The sequence below is a fragment of the Rattus norvegicus genome, chromosome 13 (genome assembly GCF_036323735.1).
Source record: "Rattus norvegicus strain BN/NHsdMcwi chromosome 13, GRCr8, whole genome shotgun sequence".
NCBI classification, from domain to species: Eukaryota; Metazoa; Chordata; class Mammalia; order Rodentia; family Muridae; genus Rattus; species Rattus norvegicus.
The window spans coordinates 67,675,708-67,698,129 of record NC_086031.1 but is presented as its reverse complement, the minus strand read 5'-3'; the positions used below and the strand labels follow the sequence as shown (position 1 = coordinate 67,698,129).

At 44.5% G+C, this 22,422-nt stretch overlaps 1 protein-coding gene and 1 long non-coding RNA gene across 3 annotated transcripts in view; one reads left to right on the top strand and one right to left on the bottom strand.

Annotated features, from left to right (window-relative positions):
- The window catches only part of Nmnat2 (nicotinamide nucleotide adenylyltransferase 2), a 175,816-nt gene that overhangs the window by 133,480 nt on the left and 19,914 nt on the right, over positions 1–22,422 (bottom strand).
- Positions 1,646–12,955, top strand: LOC120096279 (uncharacterized). The gene is made up of 4 exons (XR_005492549.2): positions 1,646–2,010; positions 2,452–3,614; positions 9,583–9,760; positions 10,080–12,955. It is a non-coding gene; the product is annotated as an uncharacterized LOC120096279 (long non-coding RNA).

Sequence of the window (22,422 nt, the reverse complement as noted above, 5' to 3'; positions counted from 1 at the left end):
AGTTCCATCAGTAAGCATGGGCACTACACAGTCTGACTGTCGTGGGCAGCCCCTGTTCTCCTTGGCTCCTTCTGTGATAATCTCTGCTAGAAAAGCTTCAGGACGGTCACAGACCCCACAGTCACTAGGGAAAGAAGAGGTGTCCAGAACAAGGTTCTGCACTCTCTGTAAAGAGTTGCCCTTCATTTTTTATTAACAATGAACAGGAAGGGGGCTGGAGAGCTGGCTCAGCGGTTAAGGGCACCTGCTGTGCATAAGACCCGGATTCAATTCCCAGCACCCACATGGAGGCTCGCCACCTCCTCAAACACCAGCACAAGCGTGGTACACAGACACACATGGAGGCAAAACACTCATACACGTGCAATAATACAAATAAATCCAAGTTTAAAAGAATGAAGAGGAATGGCTTTGTACCGAGCTCTCATATATGTGCGCATATGAATGTATGTATTATGTCTGTATATATGTATGTATATTGACCTAGAAGTCTGGCTCTATTGCCAGTGGTTCTCAACCTGTGGGTCAAAACACCACCCCCACTGCATATCATATGTCCTGCATATCAGCTATTTGCATTATGACTCATAACAGTATCAAAATTACAGTTATAAATCAGCGATAAAAATAATTTTATGGTTGGGGTCACCACAACATGAGGAACTGTATTAAAGGTCGCAGCATTTGGAAGGTTGGGAACCACTGCTCTATCAGTATCAATAGTGGAGTCATGTTAACTGTTTCCACAGTCAAAGCTCTAGGGAGAAGGGCTGGAACGGGTTCTTTCTAGGTCCACATTTAGCCTGTACACTAGCATGCCATTTAAGAACTTTAGGAAGCATAAATAAGTATTAAAGCACAGTTGATAGCTCACCAAATGGAAAGGCAGACTTCAGAGAGCTGTTCTCTCCCTGGCTCTGGGTAACCTCACTTGGGTGATTCCAGACCAGGCCAAAAGAGAATGCTCGCCTCTGTATTTCCTACCTTACGGAGAGCAGCCTTTCCCTCCCCACCGTGGGGAGATCAGTTTCCTAAAGTAGGACAGTGTTGTAATCAGTCAATCCAGAAGGGGCTGTGATTCACGTCTGAGCCTCAGAAAACAATGTTCATTTCATTTAAAGGGGAGACAAAAACAAGGCAAGTGCTTGGGCGCTGACAGCTTTCACCAGACCTTAATTTGCATTCATTTTGCTTCCCAAGCATTTGATTTGTTTTTATTTCCAAACTGTGTTGTACCACATGCTGGGAAGAAAGATTCACTTAATCTGGATCCTGTGATTTCATTGTTTATCGATGTCGATACCAAGGAGATGAGGATTGTTAGAGAAGCATCAAATGGCTTTCCATCTTCCTCTGGGAAGCAAACACAAGAATAAGTCAAGCCCAGACTTTGGGAGGCTGGGACAGCCATCATGGCCAACAGCCACACCAGATGTCAGCTCTCAAGGTATTCCCATGCAGCCAGGCTGACCTTGGCAGAAATGCAACTGAGAGGCCTCAGTTCCTCCCCTAAAAATAGGACGTGTGTTGATGTTCCCAGCATGTCTCAACTTGCCCTGTATTTAGTTTGAGGGCTGACCCATAAACATTTCAAAAGAGGGAAGAATTCCAGTCCGCCTTTCGTGGAGGCAGAGAATCTGGAATTGCAGGACTGGGCCACAGTGGGTCTTTGCTCTGCTTTTAATCACTGTGCCCCAATCCCAAGAACTTTAAGGGATGAAGGAGTCTGGGCTCAGAGTTTGAGGGTAGACACCCCACCGTGGTGAGGAAGCCTCAGCAGCTGCCGTGGCACGGGTGGCTGGTTAGGCTGCCTCTAGAGGGAGACGAGGTTCTCTTCCCTCCATTGCCCTCCCCTCCCTCCCCTTCCCTCCCCTTCACTGCCCTCCCCTCCCTTCCCTTCCCTTCTTCAGTCTAGGCTCCCAGGCCTTGAACTGGTGCTGTCTACATCAGGGTGGGTCTTCTCTCCTTAGCTAAACCTCTTAGGAAACACCCTTGCTGACAGGCCCAGAGGTGAGTCTCCAAGGTGATTGGAGGTGTCAGTCTAAGTCGGCAATGGAGAATAACCGCTAGAGGCCATTTGGAATGATCTGAATAGCTTCTTGCCTCGTGTGCCTGCACCTACTGAGCCTTACTTCTCTGCTCTTCACAAAGCTCCACCATAATTATGCATAATTATACAACCCCCTTACGCCAAAGTGTTCACCACTGGCTACCAAAAGAAGACACCAAAGACCTATGCGGAAGAACTCCATTCCTCCAGGCATCGGAGTCTCAGCTGCTCTGTGCTGCCTCATTTGGTTCTGACAGCCCTCTCTCCTCCTGCCCTCTCCCTCCCCTCCCCTCCCCCTCCTACCCTTCTCTCCCCCTCCTCCCTCCTAAGCAGTGCTGCCCACATCTCCCCTGTCCCTGAGACTTCACTAATTTCCATTTCTTCATTTATTTTGGAAACAGCCTTTTATTGTGCAGCTGGCCTGGAACTAGCTATGTAGACTACAGTGGCCTTGAACTCACAGAGATCCACCTGTCCCTGCTTTCTGGGTTCTGGGCCTAAAGGTGAGTTCCATCTCTGTCCCTTTGCTTAAACTGCTCCCTGTGGCAGCTTCTCTTCCTCTTCATCTCTATAAAGAGTTCTGCCGAGTCACCGGGACAATCCAACCGCTTCTTTCGCTATAAAACGTTCTCATATTTCCTCAGGTCTGTGTTAATAATTTCTTGGCCTACCTGCCAGTGCCCCACACTTTGGAAGGAACCTCCTGACACTGTCCCAAAAGCTTCTGTTGCTTCCTCATACTTGTCGTATTATTTCGTTATTATTCATCCATAGTTCATCTTCTGCTCTCTCTACGTGAGTACAGAAAACAACAGCCACTCACATTTATGAGAAAACAAGCAGATGACCCTCTCCCTTCTATTCCCATAACTGTCTGTGCTGTGCTCGTCGATGCTATCCTACTTCATGTTTTAAACATAGTCAGTATAAAGTACTTAGAACAAAAATTTTGTCTTTATATTTGTCTTATGAATCTTATTTTTAAGTCCTCAATAGTATAACATCGGGCACCCACTAAATACTGTTAACATCGAAGATAATAAAACTAAATTTCTTTTTCAGGTAAACCTTGGGAAAGAATCACTGGAGAGCCGGGTATGGGGTCATGGCAGGCAGTGCCTGTTCAATCTGGATAACATTATTAGGGAGATCTATTATTAGGTTATTTGAATGCTATTACAAGTAATGATAACAAACTGAACACTGATAGAGTATTTGCTGAGTATCCACTAATGGCACACATTTGTGAGTTAAGCTAGAGAAAATAAATGCAGTATGATCTGGATTTCTACAAGGTTGCTGCACGACTGCAGAAGACAGAAGCACGTGAGAAAACCACCGATGAGGATGGGCGCGGTGGCCCTACTGTAAGGCCAGCACTCATGAGGCCGTGACAGGATGGCCATCTGTTTAATGCCCTTCCTGCCAGCCTGGGCTACGTAGTGATTCCGGCAGTCCAGGGCTATATATGTCAAAATTCTATCTTAAAAAAAGAAAAGAGACTGCATCTATCACAGAAGCAGTTCAAGACCTGCGTCATCCATATCCATGATGAGAGGAAAGGGTAAGCTAAGTTCGCCTTAAAAAATTAAATATGCTAAATTTGTCCATAACTAACTAGATGCCAAGGAAAGGATTGTTGACTATTCTAACAGTGTGTCCTGTACTTGGGTGGGTGTGGGTGTGGGTGAGTATATTCAATGTCCCTTTATACGGGAACAGTGTGATAGCAGGTGGGTAGTTTTAGTCTGATAATAAAAGCTTGAGAAAGTAACGTAGATCCTCTCAGTTTAAAAAACATTTTTTTTGAGACAGGCTTGTGTAACCCAGACTTGTCTCAGACTTGCTATAGCCGAAGTTGATCTTCCTGCTCCATTTCCCAAGTGCTAGGATTGCTGGCATGCACCATGTGCCCACCATTGCTGGCATGCACTGAGTGCCCAGCATTGCTGGCATGCAGCATGTGCCCACCATTGCTGGCATGCTCTGAGTGCCCAGCATTGCTGGCATGCACTGAGTGCCCAGCATTGCTGGCATGCTCTGAGTAACCAGCATTGCTGGCATGGACTGTGTGCCTAGTTCCCAATTACTTTTCATTTCTATTACTTTCCCCAAACCCCAAACCTAGAGTCTGTTATTCCTCTGTGTAGAACTTGAAGTTGAGGATGTATTTCTTTGTGTGGTAGAGAGAGTGAAAACAAGCCTTTTTGCCAAGAAATACAATCTACAGGAACTACAGCAGCACCCCCACCCCACCACACACACACACACACACACACACACACACACACACACACACACACACATACTCCAGAGACAGAGTGACAGTCTCCACGCCTGGGAACTGTTTAGGGGCCTCAACTTTCATGGGAAGAGTCAACCTCACCTAGTGAGCTGTCAACACCTCATACTGAGGCTACTTTTTGAGGGCTTTTTCTTTAGGCATGACATCAGTGTCTTCTAGGGGAGAAGGTTCTTGTAGCTCTGGCTAGAACAGCTCCTGATAGAAATCCACCTGTCTTCTCCAAGGAAGGAATTACTCCTCAGGAAGAGCAACACAACTACATAGAAACGATGATAAGAATTTCCACAGGCCAACTGTCAGGAAGCAAGGCAATGATGAGATGCCTTTCTGTGATGTGTTCTGCTTTGGTTTCCTGGGAATTGAACTGGTCCCGAGACTTTGGCGACACAGGCTTCCTGTGTTGTCCAAACACAAGAACACAAGCTGATGGTTGTGTACTTGTGTGCTCAAGAGACTATCTTCATTCATCCTCCAAAGCAGCTGGGGCTGCAAGAATGTAGCACTGTGCTCAGGTGGAGAGAGCCATTACTGAAGGGTAGAACGGAAGAGAAAGGAAGGAAGAAAATAAGGAAGGAAAGAAAGAAGAGAAGGAAGAAAGGGAGGAAGGAAGAAAAGATGGGGAAGGTATGGATGGATGGAGAGAAAAAGAAGGGGAGGAAGGAAGGGAGGGAGGGAGGAAGGAGGAGCTATGGATAGAAGGAGAGATGGAGAATGGGAGAAAGGAAAGAAGGAAGGGAGGAAGGAAGAGTAGGGGAAGTATGAATGGCTAGAGGGAGAGAGGGAAAAGGAAGAAAGAGTTGGCGGTTGGAGGTATAGACAGATGAAGCGAAGGAGGGAGGGGAGGAGGAAGAGAAGGAAGAAAGAAGGAAGGCAGAAAATATTGCTTGATCCAGAGTTTTAGATCCAGAAGAAGTACTTATCAAAGTAAGGGAGAAATAGACGTCCTCTGACAAACAGGTTACTCACTGTGGTGGTTTGAATGAACATGGTCCCTGTAGATTTGAATGCTTGGTCACTAGGGATTAGCACTATCTGAGAAGGATTAGGAGATGTGGCCTTGTTTGGAGGAAATGTGTCACTGGGGATAGACTTTGAGGATTCAAAATTCCAAGGCTGGCCCAGTATCTCTGTCTTCCTGCTACCTTCAGATCTGTCTGAATAAAAAACACTAGCTACTCTCTAGCACTATGTCTACCTGCATCCTGCCATGAAGATAATGGACCAAACCTCTGTAACTGTAAGCCAGCCCCAGTTAAATCCTCCTTTGATAAGAGTTGCTGTGGTCACAGTGTCCATTCAGAGCAATAGAACAATGACTCAGACGTGTATTATCAACGGATCTATGCCATAGGAAATAGTAAAGGAAGGCCTTTGAGCAGAGAAATATATCACAAAAATGTGAACAGAAAGGAAAAATAAAGTTTATTCTTAGTTTTAATTATTCTAAAACACAGCTGTTTAAAGCAGAGAGGCTAACACTATATTGTGTGTTCATAGCATGTATAAGAGTGAACTATATCACAGTAAACCCATAGGTGGTAGGAAAGATGAATGAGAATACACAATTATAAAGTTCTCATGTTCCACTCCAAGGGGTATAGTATGAAGAAAACTCAAATTACTTAAAATAACTATCATAGGCCCTAAAATCATTGAAAGTCAATGAAGAAGATAAAGATAGAACCATAAAAATTTCTTAACCATAGAAATTTCTTAACATACAATATAGTGTATCCTCTCTGTTTTAAACAGCTGGCCATGGTGGTGGGTGTCTGTAACCCTAACGATCAGGAGATGGCAGCAGAAAGATAGGGAGTTCAAGCTCAACCTCTACTACATAGAGAGTTTGAAATGGACATGTACCACATGTGATCTTGCCTCTGTTCCCAGTACACACACACACCCCACACACATACATGCACACACATAGAAACACACCCCCCATATGTATATATATATGTATATATATATATATATATACAGACAGACAGACACAGTTAGACATACAACCACACAAATATATGCGTAGACATAGACACATATATACACACACAGACGCACACACACACACAAACACGCACACACACTAAAATCAATATTGTCAGGGTAGATTTTTTTAAAAGTATTCAATTCTATGCAATCTTCAAGAACCTCTTTTATTTTTAATTTTTTTTTTACCGTTGTTGGTCATCATCATCATCATCACTGTGTGTGTGCAGGTGTATACATGCCACTGTGCACATGTGGAAGAGTTCAAACAGCAGTAATTACACTGGAGGGCTCGCACACATACTTAAGCTTTCTCAAATAGTTCCAACCATAGTCAGTAGTTTGAAGGATTACTTGGAGAACCTTTGAAGTTGGTTCTCTCCTCCCATGTTGGGACTGAGCTCAGGTTGTCAGTCTTACCGTTGAGCTATCTCACTAGCCCCAAACCCCTCCTCTGAACGTAAGACATAGCTAGGTTAACAGTAAACAGATGGTAAAGGATAAACAGGGAACACTAACTGAAAGAAAGCTGAAGTAGCTATGCTAATTTTACACAAAGTGGACTTCAAGGGATGTAATCAGGCATAAGGAGAGATACCTGTGTAGTGATCCAGGAGTCGACTAGAAGACCCAACAGTCTCCAACATGTAGGCACCTAACAATAGAGCTTCAAAACCAAATGTCTGTCCTTGGCTTGGAACAGCAGTAGTTAGACTAGATGGCTTGCACACAAACTTAAGCTTTCTCAAATAGTTACAACCACTGTATTACCATAGTCAGTAGTTTGAAGGATTGCTTGGAGAACAGTCTAGTGATTTTAAATTGTATTTCCTAATCTTGTCATGCTGTTAGAAAGCCATCTGTATGAACTGTGCTATTTTAGAATGTCACAGGACTGTTTTCTTGATTACACTTTGATGTCATGCCAATGACTGGAGCAGAGAGATGCTGTTAGAAGAGCGCATATGACTCTTTATTGGTTTAACGCAGGCTTATTGATGGGAAAGTCAATAGATCACATGATGCTCTCTTGTGAAGAACCTTAGGAGAGAATTTTTGCTCATGTTTCAAAACCGTGGCACATCTCATTCTTTCTGGTCATAATTCTCCGTTTCCTTTGGCAGATGGTGAAATCAGAGGGAAGTGTTTAAGCCATGGAAATTTCATGGAAATTTCATGATGTGTTTCCTGTTCTATTCTAATCCTGAATTCCTTTTACTGCCCCACTCTTTCTCTTCATCCTCATTGTCCTGTTTATTTTCATTCTGTTGATCTTTTGCCGTGCCTTTTTGTTCTGGGTGCAATTTTAAGATGGTATAATTTGGATGAAATGCATGAACCCATCTTCCACATGCAGCTTAATGTGTCTTGGCAAATATTACCACATCAAACTTGCTAAACATCTGAAAAGCAGTTGGCAAGATGTAAGAGTAAATATAAATGTCACCAGGCAGTCAGAACTAAGCACTATCAGAGAGAAACAAATCTCTATGGTTGCTCTAAAAGCACAGAAAATCCTGACTGGAAAGGTAGTTGGCTCAGAAAAAACACTGAGACAGAAGCTTCATATTAAAAAATAGTATCTCGGTCGGGGCTGGAGAGATGCCTCAGTGGGTAAGAGCATTTGCTGCTCTTTCAGAGGACCCATGTTTGGCTCACAACCAGCCGTAACTCCAGCTCCAGAGTATTCAATACTCGGTTCCCACACAAACATGACATACACAGACACATAAATACAAAAATGCACAAGTCAGGACTTTAAGGCCAGCTTGGTCTACATTGCAAATTCTGGGCCAGCCAGAGCTACATAGTGAGATCCGGTTTGAAGCAAAACAAAAATAGGACTAAATAAATCTTTAAAATATTATCAGCCAGGTGTGGTGGTGCATGCCTTTTAACCCCACCACGCAGGTAGGTGATCCCTATGAGTTCAAGGCCAGCCTGGCCACAGAGTAAGTAAGACCCTGTCTCAAAAAAAAAAACCAAGCAGCAACAACAATAGAAACAAAACAGAACAAAATCTCAGCTAGGTAAGACCCATGTCTCTATAATTCCAACACTGGGAGGCGGGGGCAGGAAAATCTGAGTTCAAGATCATCCTCAGCTACAAGGGAGTTGGAGCCTAGACCTGGTAAAATTTCAAGTCAGAAACTCTTCTAATTAAAGCAGCTGAAGAGGGTAATTTGGAAAACGAAAGGCAGCAAGTTGGGCTGTGGGGAAATGAGGCTGAGGTAGGAGGTTCTCAAAGCCAAAAGAGGTGTCTTCTATTACTGTGCAGGCGATAGGAAGGGGTGCTAACCTTCAACAGAGAGGAAGAGTGAGGGGAACGACTGAGGGAGATGGCTTTGGGATCAGTGTGAGAACTGGAGGGATGTCAGTGGAGCTGGGGAGGTAGAGGGAAGAGTCAGGGAGTCTTCAAAGGTCAACAGTAATAGAACCACCTGATCCAGCCAACTACCGTGAGAGTCAGGAAGAAATGAGAGGATTCGTTGTGGCAGGGAGTCTCTAGAAGGGATCAGACAGCAGCCGTGAAGTGCTGATGTTCATAGATGAGGAGGTGAGCGTCATCGTGACTGCCTGTCCTGATGGAAGATGACCCGATCTGGGTCTTCCCTCTCCCAACATTCTGCAAGCAAAAAAGCATGCATCACCCAGCACACACTCTTACCTAGCTAGCGAGGGAAGAACTTGGGTCGGGAGAATATGTATAATGTGACCGTGTCTTCAGTCAGTTGGTTAGCTTAGAAATGCCAGCTAGTGGGGCTAGAGAGATGGTTCAGCGGTAAAGAGTACTTACCGCTCTTTCAGAGGACCTAGGTTTGGTTCCTGGCACCCACGCGGCTACTCACAACCATCAATAACTCCAGTTCTGAGGGAATCTGACACCTTCTCCATAGGAACCAGGCATAGATGTGATATGCATACATGCATGTAGACAAAATACTTATATACATAAAGAAAAATAAATCTTTAGGAAGATAAATATCAGCTGTGTGATGCGCCACTATGATCTTAACTAGGCTCCAGTGAGCTGGAAGCTATGGTATGCCCAGTCGACATGAAGAACTGGGGCAGAGAGACTGAGTGTGTTGCTCTAGATCCTACGGATGCTGAAGAGCAGAAATAAGGTCTGAAACAGGCATTGGCTCCAGAGTCAAGCTCTCCCTAATGCTGATTACCTGAGACCTACTTAATCGCTTCTTCACTCAGCTTCACCTGTATCTCTCATTGCCTTCAGTCCCCTGGCTAAAGACGAACACAAACTGGAGAGAAGTCACTGAAGATGGCTACTTATGGTATTCTTATCTCGTTCCCTGAGCGTCACCAAGCCCAGGCCCAAGTCAGATGGATATTCACAGTGATCCAGGCCATCACTGCAGAATACGGAACTAGCTACCACAAAAACACGGAGGGAGGTACAGGCCAGGGGATGGGGGAGTTGGGGGGAAGGGGTGGAGGTGGGGGTGGGGGTGGGGGTGGGCTCAATGCTCATGTGTGTGTGTGTGTGTGTGCTTGAAACAGTTGTCAACGGTTGTCAATGGCTAAGTGAGGGTGGAAGCCTGGCCTAAAATCCACGGTTGCCAGAAATTCCTGAAAAAAAAAAAATTCACCAGCTATCTAACAATCTAAAAATACACCCAGAGAGACAGGAAGAAGGCAGGCTCAGACCTAGATAAAAGAAAACACAAGCAGGTTTCCAGTCTCCAGCCGCACTGAACTTGAATGTCTTCACAGAAGACACGAGGCCCGGCACTCTCAGGAAACCAAAAGCTTTGCATGGAAACAAACAGACTGAGCCTGGATCCTTTTCAGAAAAGCCCCCACAGCCATGCAGCAGGCCTTCCCGGTCCTCTCATTGCCTCCAGAGTGAGGCTCGGCCGCCCATACGTTTAGGCAACAGATGGCGACTATCTGAATGTGTATGGAGCTGGGATCAACAAACGTTGCAGTCTGCGACGTACGGCATCCGTTTGCAATCTGTACCGACTCTCGACGATATTGGAATGATTCCTTATCATGTGACGACGAGTGGCCCTTATTCTTTACGTTCCCGACTCCAGATTCATACCAGGGACTGAGGTAAAATGGAGACACAGCACAGTGTCTGCCCTTGGGACGCCTGTAATCCAGTCCAGTGGTTCAAAACCTTCGGAATGCTGCAACCCTTTAATACAGTTCCTCACACTCTGGTGACCCCCAACTGTACAATTATTTTCATTACTACTTCATAACTGCGATTTTGCTACTGTTGTAAATTGTAATGTAAATATCTGGTGAGAAGGATATCTGATATGTGACCCCTGTGAAAGGGTTATTCAATCACCAAGGGGGTTGTGACCCACAGGTTGAGAACCACTGCTCTAGTCAGCGGTTTGCCTACATTGCTAAATGTTGCCTAGAGCAGGGCATAGGAGGTCAGCTGCACAGAGCCCCCAGGGGACAATTCCTAGGTGCTGGGAGTACAGGACAGCACTAAGCCACATGTCAGGGAAAATGGAGAAGAGACATTTAAAAACAGAGATCCGATGTCCATTGGAAAGTTGGCACTAGGAATTAAAGTTCTGTGTGTTTGTTTCTGTTTGCTTATTAAATTCTAACATTTTGTTGCTTGAAGAACTAACTACCTTTTGAGCAAAATTATACCACTAGGTCTGAGAGTGCATTTCAGTGATAGAGCATTTGGCTAGGGTGAGCAAAACCTTGTGATTAATTCCAGCATGTCCTACACACTCACCCATGCTCACATTCTCCAAGGTACTCACACATTAAACCCACTTTGAGACGATCAAGGCTGTATGTGTGTATAGACAATGTAAATTATTCATTGTCTATAAGAGAAAAGAGACCATATATGTCCAAATGCAATTTAAGATTTCCCAAAATATTCCTCAGGAAAAGTTATCTCATATAAAAAACCTTCAGATAACTGGACCCAGTAAAATGGTAAGGGTGTTTGCCAACAAGCAAGAAGTCCTTAGCTAGATCTCCCTGTGGTGGAGCCCTACACAAATTGCCCTTTGACCTCCACTGGCACATACACTCACGCGCTTGTGCTTACACTATAAATAAATACTTAAAAATTTAAATCCTTATAAAAAAACTATATTTTGAAGTGTTCTCTAGTTACAGATACATACCACTTACCTAATACAGACCTAATATTGACTTCAGACACCCCTCCATGTAGGCATCTATAGAAAAGGTTTTACAATCATAATAAAGGGAAATTAAGCAAACCTAGCACAAGTGTAGTGGTTCCTCCTGGGCACTAAAATCACAATGACAAGGGTGGGCATTGAATATGAGATTTCTTAAAAAAAAAATAAAAGTAACTGTGTAGGATACTGTTTTTCCATAATTGAAGTTATGTGGTTTTTCTACAATTATGTGTTATAGAATTACAGAACCTGCTTTTTCCACTTGAAGCCTCTGCGCTAGTATTTTGCACAAAATAAAAAATTCTTTAGTAACTAGAAAATGTAACACAGTATATAGTCATATGGTAGACATCATTCGTATAATAAAATGTTACCCTTGACTACAAATACTCATTTGTGTAAGGTAAGAACAAAATTGAATTTTTTTTTTTTTTTTGGTTCTTTTTTTCGGAGCTGGGGACCGAACCCAGGGCCTTGCACCAAAATTGAATTTTTATTCGTGCTGTAGCTAACTTTTGTTTTGAGACTGTGTAGCCCAGATAGCTCGCTAACTTCTGATGATCCTCCTGGCTCTGGCTTATCTTCCCAAGGGCTGGCACTACAGGCATGCACCACCACACCCTGCAAAAAGGACCTTGGTTAGACAAGGTACTTGGTTAAACATGAAGGTAACTACTTGTACAGACCCATGCTCTGAGGTACTATTCAAAAATCTTTTGATGATTCAAAATTCCACTTTGCCGTTGACAAAGACGCTGATTATGAGACTGTCTTTGATGAGTTGGAATCAAACTGTTGATGACATGCAGATGAGGAGCGGTGTTTAAGGCTGGCTGTGCAGTTCGGTGTTAGAGGGCTGCCAGGGTTTGTCTGAAGCCCTGGCTCGTTTCCCTGGCACTGCAGAGGGGGATGGGCAATTTTTTATAAATTAATACATTGTCTCACAGAATGTACAATTTCCTAAGTCCATGCAAATAGATAGACTCGTAGAATAGATTTATTTTAATGCCATTTGTTTGCTGGAAAATGTATGCGTGTGCGATGTTATCTGTTTTTATATCTTTTCAAAAACATGTGGAGTTGCTTGATTTAGAATATACAGTGAATTCATTTGTTTTCTTGGCTAATTCTTGAGGAAAATCGAATAGGTAAAACTAGTTAAATAACAAGTTAGGAAAGTTTTTAAAATGATATAGCTCTCAGTCATTTAGCTTTGGGGTAATCATCCCTCAGACCTATATACCTACATTATGACAGAGAACAAGTCAGGATCCTCTCCCCCAATCCACAGTAGTTCCTCATCTGTCAATAAGTTTAAGACCAGCACCCCTAACACTCTCACTTTCACAATGTGTGAAATAGCTTCTGGAGATTATCTCATAGTCTTGACTTAGTCGACTCAATGTTCAGATAAAAGAAACAAAACCAAAACAGTGTTTCAATGCCACCCACCTTCAGGACTTCAGTTCTTCTGTGTACAGTGTTTTCTCTCTCGTTAGAATGGCTCTCTACCCACTACCCCACCCACGCCCCCCAGCCCTCCCCAAGTGTCTGCATCCTCCCCTTCCCAAAGTCCAACCCCAATCCACGTCATTCAGTTTCATTGTCTCAAAGAGAAGCGCATCTCTTTCTCATAATGCTAACTAGCACCAATCATTCTGAATGAGGTTCTCATGAAGGGGACTCTTGATGAGACTGGCTAACACAAGAACAGAAACAGCCGACTCTAACTAAAACACCGCCTATGTCAGGTAACCTTCTACTCGCTTTAGGCATGTTATTGAATTTGGTCTTCACCGGAACCTCATGAAGTTGGCTTAACATCAGAGTCTACAGAGAAAGAAGCTATGGTTCAGATGTCAGGGACCAAGTTGAGAAACTGGACCTAGCCATTGTGCTGATGATCTACCTTGGTAAAGACGGGCAGGAAGATGGCCAGCTGTGAGCAGGGAGACAGATGTGAAGGCCTACATGTTTAGCTGGGAGTGGAAGTGATGGTGAAGCATTAAGCAGGTAGAGATTGAACCAAGTGAGAACACAGATTAGGGCGAAGGTGGGCTCTGAAGATTATTCTCTCCCCTGGGGTATTTCAAGGTTCTAAAGAAATGTACCTTGGCCAAATACAGTATATAGTTTATTCATTATGGGTACTTAATCTCTTCTTAAATAACAATAACAGGCCTGTCACATCTTCACTATTGACCAGGTATAATTTGAAGAATAGCCAATCCACTTACTGTACTGTCAGAACTGGACTTTGTACATGATCAATAAAGCTCTATTAAATGTCCATAAACCATTAGTCCTCTAATAAGTAGATAGTTGTCAAAAATATTTAGGAAGACATTTAGCCAACATTTAAAAATTAATTTTTCTCTATCATTCCCTTTGTAACACTTTGGTGTAGTGTTTGTTTTTAAGTCTCCCATTTCCCTCAACTAGGAGACAACAAATACTAAGGGAAGAGACTGTGTCCTTGTTTAATATAGTATTTCTGGCAACTTAAACAATGCCCAGCACTTAGAGATAACCAAGTAATTGGGGACTGGCTTAGTTTCAGAGGTTCTGTCCATGATTGACACAGCAGAGAGCATGGCAGCATTCATGGGCACTCAAGCAGTAGCTGAGAACTACATCCTGATTAACAGGCAGAGAGAGGGAGAGAGAGAGGGAGAGAGAGGGACAGAGGGACAAAGACAGAGACAGAGACAGAGACAGAGAAAGACATGGGTTTGCATGGGCCTTTGAAACCTCAAAGCCCACTCCCAGTGACACACTTCCTCCAACAAGGCCACACCCCCCAATGCTTCTAATCCTTTCAAATAGTACCACTCCTTGGTGACTAAGATTCAACTCAAACCATATCACATTCTTGTCATCATCCCTCAGTTCCCAGTTTCCTTATGAGCAGCTGGGTCTTTGAAAGCATCCTTCTCTGCCTCCACTCACATTGCCAAGAGTCAGTGTGAGCATACCATCACTGTACACGGATTCCCAGACAGCTGCAGGATAATTGCCTCAAAAACACTGACCGAGTAATTCTAATGCTAGTTATACTAGCTATGCTTAAAACCCTAATTGAAGACTCTTAGCTTCTACAAAGAAGGTCATGATTCGGTAAACATGAATAATTAAAGACAGGGTCTGCAAGATGGCTCTGTGGGAAAAGGTGCTTGCCACTACGCCTGATGATCTGGGTTCCATCCCAGAGACCCATGTGGAAAAATGAGAGAACTGACTCCTACGAGTTGTCCTCCAACCCCCACTCTTGCATCATGGCACAAGTGCGCACACACACACACACACACACACACACACACACACACACACTAAACAATAAGTAAATTTAATGAAAAACTTTAAATACATAAAATAACTCAGGCTAGGAATCTCAACCCAGATAAACCAAAGTCATTATGTAACAAATTTAAAGGGAAGCAAATGTGTTCAAAACTGAAGGGGGGAAAAAGTCCTCTCCAAGATAAAGACTGACACTCTAGTTGTATGAGGGCAAAATTCACCTATGTAATCCTCAGACAATTGGGAGGTCATTTAGGACAGCGTGTTTCTCTTCCTACTTTTTCATGAAGTTTGTTTGTTTGTTTGTTTGTTTGTTTGTTTATTATTTTTGAGACAGGATCCCACTATGTAGCCCTGGCTGATCTGTAGACCAGCCTGTCCTCCAACTCACAGAGCTCTGCCTGCCTCTCCTCCTGAGGCATGTGCCACCAGGCCCGGCTACGAAGTCAGTTTTTAAAAACACTGTGACAGTTTCCAAGGGCTCTGAAGCCTGAAATCCTTTGGTGTGATACAGTGGCGAATTTTACGCAAAACATATGCCTGAGCTTGCATCAGGAATTGGTCTGAGGAGTTCCCTCCCCAGCAGGACTGGAAACGCCATCAGTACTCCATCATTGGACTCTGTCGCTGGTACATTTACCTACTCCTCCTCTTGCTTCAGATCCATCCCAGTGCCTCCTCCTCACACTCACTCAGGGATTCTCACCCTGCAGAGATGATCTTTCTCTCATTTCATTGAGAGAACAGAAGCTCTCAGGAAAGAAGTCCCTGTCCCCACCCTGTCCGCCCATCTAGTTGCACGGGACCCCACATTCTCTACTTTCTCTTCTAGGTCGGATGCTTAGCCAGCGCTGGCAGGTACAGCCAACTCCTGCCTTCTGCTTACAAGCATTTTCTTGTACCTACTCAGGGACATTTTTCCAAGTTTGGGCCCCTCCGTGCCCTCCACCACCACGTTCTCCATGCCTGTTGGATGGTGTCTAGCATCTTGCTAATGAGTAATTTCTCCCATCTTGAAAAACTAAACAGCAAAACAGCCCATGGCTTTGTCCAGCCCCGCTCCTCTCTGCTCACTCTCTAAGTGAGCACTCCTTAACAGAATGTCTAAGGTAGCCTCTCTCCAGTTATGCTTTCCTTTCCTTTGTATTTCTTTTCTTTTTTCATTCAGTCCTCTTGCTATCTTGCGACCAGGGCAGGCCTGCCCCCCACTGCTCTAGCATTGTCTCTCTCTCTTAAACAGGGTCTCACTATGTTGCCTTGGCCAGCCTAGAACTCACTATGGAGAGTGTGCTGGCCTTGAACTCACAGAAACCCACTTGCCTTCCGAATGTCAGGGTTAAAGGTGTGCACTACCAAACCTAGTACACTCCTCTAGCTTTAAAATGGCAACCACAGCTTTAAAATGATGTGAGTGCGAGGTAACACTGTGGAGGGGAGGAGCAGAAATCAGTAATGAGCAGAGCAGAGCAGAGGCCATGTCGGATAAGCCATGGACGTGCTAGTCCTAAAGCCTGTGTTCAATAGAGAGGTAGATGGTGCTTCAGATCACTGGCTGGGAATGCCACAAAATATGTAATTATACATTGAGGTCTCGAAAATTCTTAAGGTTCCCTGTATGGATGGTAAGGATTGGGCTACGTTAAAGCTAAGTAAAACAGCCGGGCGGGCACACCCAGAGGCAACCCAGAGACCAGCGTTCAGGAGCACTGACTCTTTCACAACTTCGGATGAGCTTTCTAACAACCGAAGCTGCCCAGCGATGAATGTGGGCTGGGAGTGAGCTGAGGCCGTGGAATGCACCCAATAAGTGAATGCTTGACCTCTGGACTCCCTTATGATTGCAGATCTTACTTTTTTCAGTTTCTGCGGAGCCTGCCTCTGCCCTTTTATCATCCGTTTCAATAAGAGACTCCAGAAAAGTGAGGAGAGACCATGGGCCGAGGACAGGCATGGAGATCTGGGCCAAAGCATAGTTTTCTTGCCAGCACTCAGGATGCTGAGTCTTGTGACCCTGTCCCCAGATCCTTCCAGCAAGGAACAGGACCTGCCTTAGCTTCAAGAAACCCAGGGAACTGCAGGACCCAACAAGAGTTTGAAGTTAATCCAGGTCCTCTGTTCACAGGGCTCAGACCATTTCTTTTCCTAGCCCTTTGTTCTGACAGTTAATCATCCCACAGTGATGGCAAAAAGAAAAGCCAACCGCCCTATACATGAAGCTGCTTCTTTGTGACTCCAGGAGGCTCAGTGACAACGTAGACGTGTCTACAGGCCTTCTGAGGACCCGGCCAGCTTGCAGCACACTGGAAGGCAATCGCTAATCCTCTTTGCCTCTGAGCCCTCTTCTCTGTCCATTCACCTGGGCAATTAGGCTTCATCTATGACAACGTGATGGCCCAGGCAGGATGTCTGACCACAGACATTGGCTAATATTACCTCTATCTATCAAGCACTTACTGTGAACCAGTCACTAACGCGGTGTACTTAGGATAGCCATATGTGAAATTATGAGCTATAACCCTAATATATGTGGCAGGGACACGCCTGCGAAGTACAGCTAGTCTGAGATTCACGGGCACCATGGCTTCTGATTACTGTAATGAAAGAAGGAACTTAAGAGAGGTGGCAAAGATGACAGGGACAGATGGGCTGGGGAAGATGGAGGTGGGTGTGGGGGAAGCAGAGTGATGCAGAGGGAAATGAACCCACTTCGTAAAGGGAAGTACCAACTCTCCAGTCCCTGGAGTTGAGGGGGGCGTCATGGACGTGCTGATGATGTATACTGTACACCCCCACCCCCACGCCAATCCTCGTATCCTATACTGCTCTGTGATTTTACAGGGATTGCATCAAAACACTGGGGACAGACAAGCTGAAGAGACACCCCTTATTTCATTCGCTCCTCACATCGGCCAATGAGGTAGGTGTTATACTCAGCTTACAGGGCGCGTGGAGGGAGAAACAGGTTATTGAATGATTCTCTGCGGATCCTTCGCCATTTTGTGCAGGAAGGAGGTCGCTCAGTGAACATTTGCCAGGCACACACTCGTTTCTTATCTCTTTTCCAGCTTCGTCAGCACTGAAGAAATACATTCTTTTCTCGTTTCCTTAAGCAAAATGTTTACAAATCACAAGAGACTGAAGTAAACCAATCTACATCCTAAAGAAATCGTGTGTAAGTGCAGGTGTGCACACGACTAGAGTAGGGCAAGTGCAGGGTCCTGGTTAAAGCATCTGGGTTCTAATCTACACCCCACTCTACCCCCATTCACTGTCCAGATCCCAAAAGGAAACCACAAAGGGCCAACCATAAAGGGCAAGCCTCAAGGCTCCAGAGCAGGTCTTTCCAATGAATAATCATAGCCATAGACTTACTGGGAAACTGGGTTAGGGAGCTTAGGCTCTCCGTCTGTGCTCCTGGAGAGTCCTTCATCCACTACATTTAAATGCAAATGCTGGCAAAGATGACCATATACCGAAAAGTTGATTTAAAGCAGCAGGAAGGGAGGATTAAGGGACAGACAAAAGGGTTTTGTTTTAATTTCATACAGAGTTTTAAAGTCAAGCCAAACAAGCCAAGAATTCAAATGCTTGTACAGGACCCAATTTTGCCACCAAACAGGATTCATTTGATTATCTTCCTGCTCTTGTGAGGAAATGGGGAGAAAACATTGCCTTTGTTTATCAAGGGCACCTATGGGGTGGCGGGGATATAACTCAGCCGCTCCGGTACTCGCTTAACTCTCCAGAAGCCTTGAGTTGAATCTCCACATACCCTGCGTGGCACTGTGTGCCTGCGATCCCAGCCCTCTGTTGTTAGAAGCCGGAGTCAAAGGTCTAAGCTCACCCTCAGCTACGCTAACAAGTTTGAAGCCAGACTGGGTTTCAGGAGGGCCAATCATTAAAACAAAGCAACAAAGCAAAATAAAACAAGACAAGAAAGGGTGGTTTGAGGGTCAGTAGAATCGGCAAATTCCTAGACTGGACCCCTTTCCTGAATGCGTGAGAAGGTATGGTTGTTTCAGCCCCCAAGTTGGAAGTCACCAATGAGGGAGCACCTCACTAGTTACAACATAAAGACAATGGACAACGTTCTGTGTCAAGGAAGAATGGTCTCTTGTGTCCAGTGGAAGCTACCCTGGAGGGATGCCTAGGAGATGGCCCATGATGAAAGAAGGAAAGGGCCATAAATCCTGGGCTCTCGAGGCCAGGCTCATGCAAATATGTCGCCCCTGCTAACAAGTGGATACATTATACTGTCTGTGCAGACTGTCTGTCCCTATACCACCCCCCTCTGCAACTCAGAGCGTCTAGCAAGCAAATAGAACAGCAAGAGGAAGACCTGGCTGGAAGAAAGGGTAAGGACAGAAGCAGTTTTGTTGCAGCTGAAAAGGCCTCCCCTTGAACTAACACAAGGCAAGGGTGAGGGTAGCAGTGAATCAAGATAGGTGACAAATTGCTCATTACTAAAGCCAGGGGAGGTTGAGAGTTACTCGACAGTTCCTAAGAGCATTCTGCTCACTCTTGTGTGTGTTTTAAATTTTACAAAATGGCTTCTCTTTTTGACAGGGTCCCAGTATGTAGCTCTGCTAACCTGGAGCTTGCCAGGTACCAGACTGGCCTTAAACTCCTAAAGATCCACCTGCCTCTGCATCGCTAAAGCTGGCTTTATTATTTTATTTCATAAAATTACAAAATTATTTTATATGTTCTGTTCCATTTCTCCTTGTAAGAGCCCAGCTCTCTTACACAGGATACATGTGTTGGAACCAACTAACAGTTGCAGAGAACAAGGGTATTTTTTCCCACTGACATTAAACACTTGGGAGTTGGCAGTGTTCTGGGCATGGCCAGGAGGGGTGTGGCTAGGTAAGTAAGGGTGTTTCAACATGGACAAGAGTTATTTGACTTGGAATCTCAGCAAAAACATATTTAAGAATAATGGCCTTTTCAGTGAAATACAAGGAAAGTTGATACTTCTAAGTCATTCATGGGTGTGCCTGCCTGTAATCTCAGCAGTGGGGAGACTGAGGCAGGAGAATTAAGCATTCAGGATAATTTTCAGCTACGTGTAGCCACCCTGACTAAAAAGGGTGGGGGCAGGGGGGAAGAAAAGAATAGAAAAGAAAATTGATAATTTCAGAATTCAGGAAGCTCCACTCTTGATGCTAGTAGACTTGGCTTAGTGACATTAAAAATAAAACCAAGAGGCTAGCAAGATGGCTTAGCCACCTGCCAACATGCACAATGACCTGATTTTGCTACTAAGAACCCACGTGACAGAAGGAGAGAGATGACTTCTGAAAGTTGTTTTTTGACCTTCAGAAGCACACAACCCTGACGGGAAGAGAAACCAGGCTTTTTATGGGGTTGCTGTGTTCGGCAGAGTTTGGTAACTGCCCAACAGTCATGACTCTAGTATTTAAAAAAAAAAAGATTGTTTCTTGTATGAGGTAGAGACCAATGGTCAGTGTGTTCTTAGAGCCACCCTGGTCATTATAGTGCATCTGGTCCTTCTGGTCCCTGCAATGGAAATAGGAAGGCTGGGAAATCAGTGTTCTATACACTGTTGAAAGAGTAAGAAGCATGGAGTGGAGGGGTTGAGGGAGAAGAATAGGCTATATATTAAGGCTCAGAATTTATCAGCAATTTGTCCCTGAGGTCCCTGAATAGTCTCGGCTCTGAGACTGCAAAATGTCTTTCTTACTGGATATCTTTCCCAGACTATGGCTGACAAACTCATAGGATTAGCCATTTGAACACCACCGTGCAAAGTTCAAACACAGCACGATTTAACAACACAGCAGTTAGACTGTTTTAATAAATGGGGAGTTGTTTAGCAGTTTAATTCACCAAACTGACCAAATAGTCAGGATGTCACGATATTTTAGTATGCAGGTATCATGGTATGCCTAACCTGATTCAGTGAGAGCCAACCATGACCTCACAAATAAAAGAAGCCATTACCTACTAAGCCAAGCTCAGTTGTATGTCATCCAGCACACATCAGGCCCTGTCAGAATGCTGGGCTTAACTGGGTGTACCATTTCAAAGAGATACAGACAAGGAGAAGAGGTTAAAAGATGAGCCAGGGCACCATGCAAGCTTGAAGTGCTGTGGCTATCAAGTGAAAGAAAGCTGTAGAGAAGGCTGGGGATAGGCAGAGTAGCTGGCTTCAGTTATGTGCATGTTTCATAAGTAGAGGACAAACTAGACCAGTTATTTGGATGCCAAGAAAAAGAACTAAGCCAATACATAGGAATTCCAGAAAACCATCATCAATCCTGATGAATCTTTCTATAAAAGTACAATTCTGCCAAGCACTGTTTGGTGTTATGTAAGAGTTTCTTCTAAGATTGAAACATTCTACTCCCCCACCCCCACCCCAAGGAAACTCCTTAAGCAGAAAGATAAACAACTCAAAAGCTTCAGGAAGTCCCTGAAACTGACCAGATTCACTAGGCCCCTCCCTGCTAGGGTAAGCAATAAAAGTTGAGCATCCCTCTCAGACATAGGAAGCCAAGATGCAAAGAAGACTAAACCAGTGGCTGGGGTGAAGCAGAAACCAGTGGAGCTGCCTGGAAGTTTAAACCAACTGAGGTACCTGGAAAGGACACGCTCCAACTGTTGAGCTACCTGCAGGCTGTACAATGTGTTCCAGATTTCCAGCTTTGTGAACTGTTATGCTGAGGTAAGCTTTGAGTTGTAGCTGTCTTTGAGGCGTTTCTGCTCTTACATATTCCCTCTCCCATTTTCCTGTAACCCTAATAAAACCCCATTAAAAAACCAATCGGTTCACCAATTTAGACTTTGGTGGTTTCAGTACTTTAGTCTGTTGTGGGCTCCCTATCTGGGGTGAGTAGACGTGGTGTGTTACATGTCCCCAGGACAAGTTTTGTCATACAACATTTGGTTCCTTGGGAAAACAGTGCTTTCCCTGGAACTGACCCTTGAGTAGACCCTTGGGAAGCCGTTTTACAGAGGACTCTGGGATTAGATGCATAGCCACATGGTTTTTGCTATCTTCCAAGAGAGACTTCTGTGATTTCTAAAGATGAAAACTGACAAGCCACCAGGCATTTTTGTGACCGCCATTTGTCTTGATCATCTATCTGAAGCAGAGGATATAATTTACAAAGCTTGCCTTTGCCTGGTGCCTTGCCTATAAAACCTTTTGCAAACTGTGAATAAATCAACACCACTCCTTTCTCCTTCTCAAACCCACAATTACCATGCTGAGCAGCCATGCCAGGATGAATGCTGCATCTGCCTACAGCATCCCATGGACAACACCAGCATTCAATTCCACCCTCAACGCATTGCCACTCACTGAGCTCCCAGCCATGACCCTCCCACCCCATCCATCCTCCATAAGGGAATACTGTATTCTGTGAGGTGGTTCCTCTTCCTGGAAGTTGTTTTGTCTTTTGTTTGTTTTTAATTACATTTATTTGGGGCACACACCTATGAGAAGGCTAGAGGATAACTGTTTTTTTTTTCCTACCTTGAGGGTACTTGGGTTCGAATTCAGGCTGACAGGTGACAGCAAGAGTCTTTTCCTCAGGTCTTGTTTTTGTTTGTCTGTTGATAGTTTCACTCTGTACCTCAAGATTAGCCTCATA